Here is a 12,511-nt window from a genome sequence, read left to right on the forward strand (position 1 = left end):
CTTAGGTTATATTGACTCAATCCAAAAAATAGTTTATTATTCTATCACTTGCCCTTTCATAAAATTCTTGATAAGTTCTCCACAACCTTAAAGCGCTTAGTATATGTTAATCATTATTATTAGTAGTAGTACTTTATTTCTTTAAAAGTAAGAATTTTCAGTTTTCACTAATTGAATAACATTATTTAGAGTTACCAGCAGGTGGGGATGTTGAACAATATTTTTCTAGGATGTCACAAGCCTTGTTCCTGACTTAAAAAAAAAAAAAAAGCCTACGAATAAAGAACTTCCCTACTGTATTACAAAATCTCTTATTAATGGAAATTTTTTTTCAAAATTTACAAATAACTTTTTTTAAGTATTCAAAATAACCATAAAAAAAAAATTGGGTTCAGCTTAGAATATGAACTTTAGAGCTCCAGGAGGAAGGTACAGTCACTGGAAGGTCAGTGTCTTGCCTCTGGGCTGCTTAGTGGACTTTAAATCAATGTCTCATCTCAATTTTGGACCCAGTACTTTGACAGTGGATTACAAAATAGAAATAAAGAATAAGTGCCTGTGTCTGATCCACATGTCAAAAATACGATAGAGTCTGACTCTACTTCTTTCACTAATAGTAGCTATTTAGCAGCTACAGGCGGAGAAGGCAATGGCACCCCACTCTTGCCTGGAAAATCCCACGGACGGAGGAGCCTGGTGAGCTGCAGTCCATGGGGTCACTAAGAGTCGGACACGACTGAGCGACTTCACTTTCACTTTTCACTTTCATGCACTGGAAAAGGAAATGGCAACCCACTCCAGTGTTCTTGCCTGGAGAATCCCAGGGACCGGGGAGCCTGATGGGCTACCATCTATGGGGTTGCACAGAGTCGGACACGACTGTAGTGACTTAGCAGCAGCAGCAGCAGCAACTACAAGTGCCAGGTGCTAAATTAGGTGCTCTTCAAATTTGGTAAGAAGGCTGAGCGTTAAAGAATTGATGCTTTTGAATTGTGGTGTTGGAGAAGACTCTTTAGAGTCCCTTGGACTGCAAGGAGATCAGTCATAAAGGAAATCAGTCCTGAATATTCATTGGAAAGACTGATGCTGAAGCTGAAGCTCCAATACTTTGGCCACCTGATGTGAAGAGCTGACTCATTAGAAAAGACCCTGATGCTTGGAAAATTTGAAGGCAGGGGAAGAAGGGGACGACAGAGGATGAAATGGTTGGATGGCATCACTGACTCAATGGACATGAGTTTGAGCAAGCTCTGGGAGATGGTGAAGGACAGGGAAGCCTGGCATGCTGCAGTCCATGAGGTTGCAAAGAATCAGAAACAACTGAGCGAGTGAACAACAACAACAAATTCTCATAGCAACCCTCAGTTCATTTCAGTTCAGTTGCCCAGTCGTGTCCGACTCTGCTACCCCATGAATCCCACCACACCAGGCCTCAACTCTTCGCATAAGGTGGTCAAAGTACTGGAGTTTCAGCTTCAGCATCATTCCCTCCAAAGAAATCCCAGGGCTGATCTCCTTCAGAATGGACTGGTTGGATGTCCTTGCAGTCCAAGGGACTCTCAAGAGTCTTCTCCAACACCACTCTTCAAAAGCATCAATTCTTCGGCACTCAGCTTTCTTCACAGTCCAACTCTCACATCCATACATGACCACAGGAAAAACCATAGCCTTGACTAGACAGATCTTTGTTGGCAAAGTAATGTCTCTGCTTTTCAATATGCTATCTAGGTTGGTCACAACTTTCCTTCCAAGGAGTAAGCGTCTTTTAATTTCATGGCTGCAGTCACCATCTGCAGTGATTTTGGAGCCCCAAAAAATAAAGTCTGACACTGTTTCCACTGTTTCCCCATCTATTTCCTATGAAGTGATGGGAACAGATGCCATGATCTTCGTTTTCTGAATGTTGAACTTTAAGCCAACTTTTTCACTCTCCACTTTCACTTTCATCAAGAGGATTTTTAGTTCCTCTTCACTTTCTGCCATAAGGGTGGTGTCATCTGCATATCTGAGGTTATTGATATTTCTCCCGGCAATCTTGATTCCAGCTTGTGCTTCCTCCAGCCCAGCGTTTCTCATGATGTACTCTGCATAGAAGTTAAATAAGCAGGGTGACAATATACAGCCTTGACATACTCCTTTGCCTATTTGGAACCAGTCTGTTGTTCCATGTCCAGTTCTAACTGTTGCTTCCTGACCTGCATATAGGTTTCTCAAGAGGCAAGTCAGGTGCTCTGGTATTAGGTCGATATTATTAGCTCTGTTTACAGATAAGAGAAGTGAGGAATTAAGTTACTTAGCTAGTTTCATTCAACTATTAGATGGTGGAGACAGAATTTCATCTCTGCCTTCGTTGATTCTTATGTTTTGCTTGCAAGCCTGTGTGTGTGCTAAGTTGCTTCACTTGTGTCCTACTTTTCCACTCTTTTTGACGCTATGGACTATAGCCCTCCAGGTTCCTCTGTTCATGGGATTTTCCAGGCAAAAATAATGAAGAAGATCCCTTCTTCCCCACCCAGGGATCTTCCCCACCCAGGGATTGAACCTGTGTCTCTTACATCTCCTGCATTGACAACTGATGGTCTATGTTTTATCCTAGGAGTCAATTCTGACTAAATATCCTAAAGATGAAGTGAAACCAGCAAATATCTAACCCAGTGCCAAACTACAGCGTTCAAATAAATCTGCAGCTTCAGTCTCATTGTGGCATTTATGGAAAATGAGACTTCATTTTTGAAGTTGGCTTCTATAGAAACTTCAGTTTAGCAACAAAAGAACCATCTTTTCCTGACTTACCCATGAAGGTGTTTCCTTGAACTCGTCATTCTAACCTAAATGGGACATTATTTTTCTCCAATATTCTAGGGACTAACAACAGAGAGAGGTTTGAGAAGACAAGATATAGAGTGTTATAAAATAATTTTAATTCATATATGTAGCAGAATTTATAAAGAAACCTTAAGAAAAAGAACAACCCTATTTTCAAATGGACAAAGTACTTAGCAGGTGCATTTTATAAATGATATCTCTGTATGTCTGTACCTCTCTAGGGTAAAGGCTGAGAAATCAGAGAACTTGGCTGGGGCAAGGGAGGAGAAAAGGAAAGATATAAGCATCTGAATGCAGAGTTCCAAAGAATAGCAAGAAGAGATAAGAAAGCCTTCTCCACCGATCAATGCAAAGAAATAGAGGAAAACAACAGAATGGGAAAGACTAGAGATCTCTTCAAGAAAATTAGAGATACCAAGGGAACATTTCATGCAAAGATGGGCTCGATAAAGGACAGAAATGGTATGGACCTGACAGAAGCAGAAGATATTAAGAAGAGATGTCAAGAATACACAGAAGAACTGTACAAAAAAGATCTTCACGACCCAGATAATCACAATGGTGTGATCACTGACCTAGAGCCAGACATCCTGGAATGTGAAGTCAAGTGGGCCTTAGAAAGCATCACTACGAACAAAGCTAGTGGAGGTGATGGAATTCCAGTTGAGCTATTCCAAATCCTGAAAGACGATGCTGTGAAAGTGCTTCACTCAATATGCCAGCAAATTTGGAAAACTCAGCAGTGGCCACAGGACTGGAAAAGGTCAGTTTTCATTCCAATCCCAAAGAAAGGCAATGCCAAAGAATGCTCAAACTACTGCACAATTGCACTCATCTCACAAGCTAGTAAAATAATGCTCCAAATTCTCCAAACCAGGCTTCAGCAATATGTGAACTGTGAACTTCTTGATGTTCAAGCTGGTTTTAGAAAGGGCAGAGGAACCAGAGATCAAATTGCCAACATCCGCTGGATCATGGAAAAAGCAAGAGAGTTCCAGAAAAACATCTATTTCTGCTTTATTGACTATGCCAAAGCCTTTGACTGTGTGGATCACAATAAACTGTGGAAAATTCTGAAAGAGATGGGAATACCAGACCACCTGATCTGCTTCTTGAGAAATTTGTATGCAGGTCAGGAAGCAACAGTTAGAACTGGACATGGAACAACAGACTGGTTCCAAATAGGCAAAGGAGTACGTCAAGGCTGTATATTGTCACCCTGCTTATTTAACTTCTATGCAGAGTACATCATGAGAAACGCTGGGCTGGAAGAAACACAAGCTGGAATCAAGATTGCCAGGAGAAATATCAATAACCTCAGATATGCAGATGATACCACCCTTATGGCAGAAATTGAAGAGGAACTAAAAATCCTCTTGATGAAAGTGAAAGTGGAGAGTGAAAAAGTTGGCTTACAATTATGTAAAGTTTAAAAATAAAATAAAATTAAAAAAATAAAATAAAAAAAAAAAGTAAATGAAAAAAAAAAAAGTTGGCTTAAAGCTCAACATTCAGAAAACGAAGATCATGGCATCTGTTCCCATCACTTCATAGGAAATAGATGGGGAAACAGTGGAAACAGTGTCAGACTTTATTTTTTTGGGCTCCAAAATCACTGCAGATGGTGATTGCAGCCATGAAATTAAAAGACGCTTACTCCTTGGAAGGAAAGTTGTGACCAACCTAGATAGCATATTCAAAAGCAGAGACATTACTTTGCCAACAAAGATCTGTCTAGTCAAGGCTATGGTTTTTCCTGTAGTCATGTATGGATGTGAGAGTTGGACTGTGAAGAAGGCTGAGTGCTGAAGAATTGATGCTTTTGAACTGTGGTGTTGGAGAAGACTCTTGAGAGTCCCTTGGACTGCAAGGAGATCCAACCAGTCCATTCTGAAGGAGATCAGCCCTGGGATTTCTTTGGAAGGAATGATGCTGAAGCTGAAACTCCAGTACTTTGGCCACCTCATGCGAAGAGTTGACTCATTGGAAAAGACTCTGATGCTGGGAGGGATTGGGGGCAAGAGGAGAAGGGGGCGACAGAGGATGAGATGGCTGGATGGCATCACTGACTCGATGGACGTGAGTCTGAGTAAACTCCAGGAGTTGGTGATGGACAGGAAGGCCTGGCGTGCTGCGATTCATGGGGTCACAAAGAGTCAGACACGACTGAGTGACTGAAATGAACTGAACTGAACTGAACTGATGCTTACTTAGTCTAACTCAAAGTTTCCCATTTAATTAAATAAAAATCCTTTTATCAAAGGACAACTATTAACATCTTAAGTAAGTTTGGGAAGCATTGACCTGGAGATTTTATTTTTTCTCTTCCTCTGCTGCTGCTGCTGCTGCTGCTAAGTCACTTCAGTCGTGTCCGACTCTGTGAGACCCCATAGACAGCAGCCCACTAGGCTCCCCCGTCCCTGGGATTCTCCAGGCTCTAGTTGCTCACATAAAATTCTCCTCCCGATCTTCCTAGTACTTGAACTAGGAAGTCATCAGACACCTCTCTTGCTAGCATTCTATTATTCGTTGAAACTGTAACTCACAAGCATTTTGTTTTTCTTGTATCTCCTGGAAGATAATTTTCTTAAGTGGAGTTTAAATTTTTGGTTTACTTCATAATCAAAAGAAAATGCTTTTATCATGTCTTGTTTACTAAAGCAAGTTCTAGTAGTTTTAAACTAAGCATGAAAGTGATGTGTGGAAACACACCAAGTAAGAGAGAGTGACAGAGTTCAAAAGTTGCAAACTGTCAATGATTGTTCTTTTCCTGTTTGTCCTTTACTGTCTTTGAAGCCAAATGTTTGATCTTTTGCATTTTCCAAGATGGACATATTATGCTATTGTTAGGTAAACACCAAGACAGAACCATGAAGCTCAAAATAAATATTTCAGCCACACCTCATTAAAAATTATATTTACCACATACTTAGTGGTGGTAAGAAAAAAATACAAACTGTGTTTTATCTTTTATCTCATTTTATCGAATATTTTAGGAAAAATAGTGATAGTACAAAATATAGAGAAATATTATGTAGTTTTTCTTGAACATTTACCTATTTCAAAATATAGGTTCTATAGCCAAATAATTTGACTTCCTGAATCTATACCCACATCCTTAGTGTAGTTGTAATAGAAATTGAAAAAAGAAAAAAAATTGAATTTTAGAGCTGGCAATTTTTCTAAGTAAGTCAGCAACTTCTGTTGGCTGTGGTTTTTAAATACATCTAAAACTTGACTACTTCTGACTTTCTCTGCTACTACTAGGCTCACCAGAGCCACCATCATCTTGCCTAAATTATTGTAATGACTACTAACTCTCTTCCGATCTACTCTCAACACAGAAACAAACTGACTCTTTAAAAACTTAAATCAGGTAACACAACTTTGTAAACCAACTATACGCCAATAAAAGCTTTTGAAAAAGAACATGAAAAAGCAATGAAGTGATCTAAAAAATGTAAATTAAGATATATATCACTCTACTATTCACAACCTTTCAATAACTTCTCATTTAAAGTCAAAGTCCTTACAATGATCTACAAGGCCCTCATATATGGTCCCCAGTCATTTCTCTAATTCATCTCTTACTGCCCCCCTCCTTACTCCCTTTACTCCAAATGCTACTCTTTGCTATTCTGGATGCTCTCTATTCAACTTTTTTTTTTTTAAGTCTTTATTGCTTCTGTTTTATGTTTTGGTTTTTTGACCACAAATCATGTGGGATCTTAGTTCCCCAAGCAAGGATCAGACTACATGCACTGCAAGGCGAAGTCTTAACCACTAGGCTGCCACGGAAGTCTCCCTCGTCAAGCCTTTGTAACTGGATCACTCTTTCCTCCCATATCCACAGGCTCCTCTCCCTCACCTTTTTAAAATCTTTGTTCAAATGTCTCATCTTCTCAGCAAGCCTTTGAACGACCAACTTGCCTTACCAACTCTGGAACTTCTATCTCCCTTTTTGCTTCTTTATTCTTTACAACCTTCTTATACCTTCTAATATATTATAAAACATACATTTTCTGTAATTATTGGCCTCCTCCATTACAGTGTAAGCCTCACGAGAGATGGATTTATTTTTCTGTTTTGTTCACTTTTGTTTCTCCAGCCCCTATGCTAGAGACATAGAAGACACTTAAGTATTTATTGAATACAAATATAGTGTGCTGCTGCTGCTAAGTCACTTCAGTAGTGTCCAACTCTATGCGACCCCATAGACGGAAGCCCATCAGGCTCCCCCGTCCCTGGGATTCTCCAGGCAAGAACACTGGAGTGGGTTGCCATTTCCTTCTCCAATGCATGAAAGTGAAAAGTGAAAGTGAAGGCGCTCAGTCATGTCCGACTCTTAGCGACCCCATAGACGGAAGCCTACCAGGCTACTCCGTCCACGGGATTTTCCAGGCAAGAGTACTGGAGTGGGGTGCCATTGCCTTCTCTGACAAATATAGCATAGGCACAGTTTAATATGCCTTTTAACCAAGAAAGGAAAGAATGTATAAACAAATGAAAAGTAACTTTGATCAATGGCCAGGCAACTGAGACTATTTCAGATAAATTATACCTGAGAATAGAATTGTAAGTATAACTGACCCAAGTTCTCTCTACATTTCTCCTAAAGCATTGAGTTGCTACATGATCAGTTTTCCTTTGATAGAAATGGATAGTAGTCTATCAGCACACGAATGTTTATGTTTCAATTTTATTCTTGTTTCCAACTCTCATTTTCCACTTTATACATTTAAAGAATTATATACATTTATTTCTACAATATTTGAGGACAAATTGAATGGATTCAGAGCTAAACAATGCTGGTCAATCTAACCAACTAGGATTCTATATAGTAGTCATAAGTATAATTATTATCTTTCTTAGTAAGATATCTGTTTTACTGTCTTTTGTAATCATAACAGAGAAGATTTTTACCTGTTTGTTTTCAATAGTTCTGTTATCTCTTTCTATAAGTAAACTTTGAAAAAACCCTTCAGTGATTGCTTGCCAACAGAAGCAGCTAGATCTGCAATAATTCACCAACCTGGTTTAACCAAATTTGTCTGCCTTTGTTTGAGGGATTAAATCTGTTGATTATCTGAAATCTCAAGGGCAGAAAAGTTGAGCTTGTCTCTTACACTGGGTCCTATTTCCCACTCAAACTCACAACATCTTTACTTCTGCCTATGTTGATGGGAACCTATAAAGGGAAATACACCCATTCCTGAGCAACTTTGCTGTTTTTCCACTGATGAGCTGTTCATATGACAGAGTTCTGAGTTTCTTGTCTACTTATCACTTACTTCGGCCTGTTCCTGTTAGTGATTTGAATTGAACAGCTGTATATGTAGCACATATAAAAAGTTATTTATCCTTAAAACACTCACATGTGACATTCACAATGTGAACTGTGAACCTCATGGAGTATGTTGAAAACAAATAACAGGTCAGTAGTGAACAGTCTGTTGGGGCTACAATCAGCCAGGTGCTCACTATTTAGCTCATTAGGAGTGGAAGGTGGAGAATGAATAAATAGGGGAGCAAGTATCATTGACTTCAATACAAATCTTCCTTCTGCGATCACAAACCAGAGAAAACCAATGTGAACTTGGGAGTTTCTCTTTTTAGCTTTTTAGCTGCTGTTTTTTGGTGGGATTCACCAATATTCAGCTTTCAGAGTTTCTATGGGTGTTGTAGATTCCCAAAGCTATGTGCACCCAGTCAAGAACAGCAGTCTAAACTGTAGCCATTCATTTTTGTCCTGTTTCAAAGTATTCATTCACTTGTCCAACAGCTTATTATTGAGTGTCTACCATGTGCTGGGCCCTGTATGAGATACTGGATACAGTCAAGTAACCTTATGGACATAATCTCTATCCTTGCAGAGTTTTAAAATATAATAGAGGAGGTGGACAGTAAACAAAAAATTAATGGTGAGAGATATTAATAAGCGCTGTGAAGAAAATGAATAAGTTCTTTAAGGAACTTACACATTTAAAACCCAAACCAAATACAAACAGGTTGAAAATACTCTAGTATCAACATCAGTAGGGTAACATAAAGTGGTCTTTAGACTTTTTCAACTTTGGGCTCAACAGAGTAACCCGGGTAAGAAGGAATAGGCTTGTCACTAACATAAGCATTGTGTGCAGAATGTTTACTAGGGAATGTGGGGATACAGGAACACAGTTTAGAAATTTCTGAAGAAAGTTTATTTTATAAATTAAGCATTACTTATTCATCATTGAGAAAAGAAAGCTTAGCGCTTGTCTTGGACTATATATGTGTACATCAAAAAACTGAAAAGTGAAACATTCAATCAGCCAATTGTATCAACAACTTGAAAATAGTGATTCAGCAGATTTGTTTTTTCAAGGAATTTATAATTTAGCTTGATACTGAAAACGGCTTTCAAGTATGTGCAACTTAGACAAAAGATGAAAGCCTTATAACTTTTTTATAACTCCACTGAAGATAAGTGTGGGAGATTCAATTAATACATAAAAAGAAGGCTGAGACAATGATTGGATACTGAGGTTAATCCTTTGGGATTTTTATTTCCTTGCCTAATTTACAATTAGGACTGAGCTGGGCAAAAGAAGTATTTGTATAACTGGAACAGTATATCAGAGTTAAAAGAGAAGATGATGAAATGCTATATTACCATTCCATGTGAGACTGTGAAAGGTAGATCTCAATGGCAACCTAAATTACTAAAGTTCTCCTCTTAGAGAGGGGAACACACACACACACCCTCAAATTATAACAAAGTATTTATTTTAATAACAGCATTTTTGCATGACTGGCAAAAAAAAAAAGAGAAAATGAAAATAGCTTTGCAACATGAATACTTGGTCTGTTCTGTTTTGAACTAATGAAACAGTATAGACTGTTTCTGCTGCTTAACTTCACTGGGAAACAGCAATCCTTCCCTTCATTTTATGGTCAGTAAGGTAAGTAGGTTTTCTTAGAGTGGTGATCTAGTTGTGATCTGCTTTGCAAGTGATGAGAAGTACTTTGTGGGTCTTTTGACTGGTGGCTTTAAATGATGACTGGATATCAAGCAAATGATGAAGTTGTTAGTGGAAGATTAGTGAGAATGATTGGAGGTACAAATGGATAACAAAGGCAGTATCATTATCTTGGAAAACATTCCCTTGTTTCCTGGGAAGCAAGGCTCCAATCAGTTCTAATAGACAGTAGTGCTTAACTTCTCTGTGGGAAACAGACTCTGAGAATCTGATAAAAAGCACTGCCTGCTCTCCCCCCAAAAAACACACACATGCATGTCCACTCAAAATTGTTATACAATTTTAAGGGATTCACAGACTTTCATGGATATACTAGGGTGGCCTGAGTAGGATAATGTCCCCTATGTTGAACATTCAAGAACACTAACTTTCAAATGCTAAATCTATATATTACACACAAGCAAAATGCTAGGAGAGAACTTTCAATTACAGGCAGGAGTACAGCAGATGGTGTATGATGGGGCAGAAGTGTTGCAGTGATAACTGACAATTCAGCGAGGAGTACACAATGATGGAAGACAGACAAGGTGAGTAAACAAAGAGGAACAAAGGAACTGGCAGGTGAAAAATTGCAAGAACACCAAAATTTGACTCAATTATTTTATAATCTTCTTAAGAACCAACTCTAAAATTACTTACATATTTGAAATCCAACTACTTTCAAAATTTGAAATTCAAATGCTTACATATCTGAAATCGCTCAGTCTTGTCCAACTCTTAGCGACCCCATGGACTGTAGTCCATGGATTATACAGTCCATGGAATTCTCCAGGCCAGAATACTGGAAGGGGTAGCCCTTCCTTTCTCCAGGGGATCTTCCCAACCCAGGGATCAAACCCAGGTATCCTGCATTGCAGGCAGATTCTTTACCAGCTGAGCCACAAGGGAAGCCAAGAATACTGGAGTGGGTGGTCTATCCCTTCTCCAGTGGATCTTCCCAATCCAGAAATCCAACCAGGATCTCCTGCATTGCAGGTGGATTCTATACCAACTGAGCTATCAGGGAAGCCCAGAAATCCAACTAAATGAAATCAATTACTTAGCTTTGCAGCTAACTAGTTCCATTGGTGATTTGGGCCTCGGCCATCTAATTTTACCTCTGCTAAGTCGCTTCAGTCATGTCCGACTCTGTGCAGGCTCCCCTGTCCCTGGGATTCTCCAGGCAAGAACACTGGAGTGGGTTGCCATTTCCTTCTCCAATGCATGAAAGTGAAAAGTGAAGGTGAAGTCGCTCAGTCGTGTCCAACTCTTCACGACCCCATGGACTGCAGCCTACCAGGCTCCTCTGTCCATGGGATTTTCCAGGCAAGAGTACTGGAGTGGGGTGCCATCGCCTTCTCCAAGCTGAAGTTTGCTGTACTTTGTGATGTATGATACAGTGGTATCCCTCTAGCATCCAATGCTGCTTAAACATCATATGCATTGATAATTTGATTATTGCAAGTGGGCAATAGTAGTAATAGCCCATTTGAGATGCTGATCATATCTAGTAACCACTGTAGCTCAGATTAGCTCACTGGGCTGCAGCGACTCACCCTACCAAAGTGCTGTAAACTAATGATAGTGCAAAGCACACTTACTCATTGATTTTACATCCCTTACTGTACTTGTCCAAGCAGGGTAATGGTGTCTGTATGAGAATTACTTGGCTAGTGCTATCACTTCTGTGCTATCACTTTTAAATGATACTAGCCAGATATGTCTTCACATAAAGAAAATTTCAAAGAAATATAGAACCTTGAGATCAGAGGAGGAGCAAGCTAGTGCCATCAGTAATTCATCTCACTGGAAATTTTTTTCCAATTTTTATCTTTCAGAAGCAGTTAATTAAAAAATTTTTTTGAAATAGTAGCAATTATTATTGTAATTTTTAAGTCTTTTAAAATTGCATAAAATGTATAGTAATTTTAGATTCAAAATGATGACTAAAACTTTTGTCCCTGGTCCAAAATTAAATCTTGATAGTAATAGAAACTACAACAGTGAAGATAACATGCCCAGTGAAATTCTGAAGTAATTAATATACGTTTATCTTTCCTTATGCTGAACTTAGTAATGGATTTACATTGTAGGGAGACTATAGCCAGCTAATGGTTCTATCACAAACATCATCATTTCCACCAGGCAAGCATTTAAGATGTTTGAGGAAGAGGTTTGAACAATGATTTACTTAGCCAATTGTGGAAAACACTCCACATTTAGGAATTAATAACTTTCAGTTTGGTTTTAGGAAGGAACAGGAGGGAACTACTATGTTCTGAATGTTTATATCCTCCCAAAATTCAGATGTTAAAGTGAAGTGAAGTGAAGTGGCTCAGTCGTGTCCGACTCTTAGCGACCCCATGGACTGTAGCCTACCAGGCTCCTCTGTCCATGGGATTTTTCGGGCAACAGTACTGGAGTGGATTGCCATTTCCTCCTCCAGGGGATCTTCCCGACCCAGGGATCAAACCTGGGTCTCCTGCATTGTAGACAGACACTTTACTGTCTGAGCCACCTGGGAAGTACCTATCAGATGTTAAAACCTAAGCCTAAAGGTGATGGTATTAGGAGGTGGGGCCTTCAGGAGGTGATTAGGTCATAAGAGCAGGGCCCTCCAAGTTGGGTTAGTGGCTATATGAAAGCAGCCTTGGGAAAGTTCCCTTGCCCTTTCTGCCATGTGAGGT

This window comes from Bos mutus, chromosome 9, assembly GCF_027580195.1.
Source record: "Bos mutus isolate GX-2022 chromosome 9, NWIPB_WYAK_1.1, whole genome shotgun sequence".
Lineage (NCBI taxonomy): Eukaryota > Metazoa > Chordata > Mammalia > Artiodactyla > Bovidae > Bos > Bos mutus.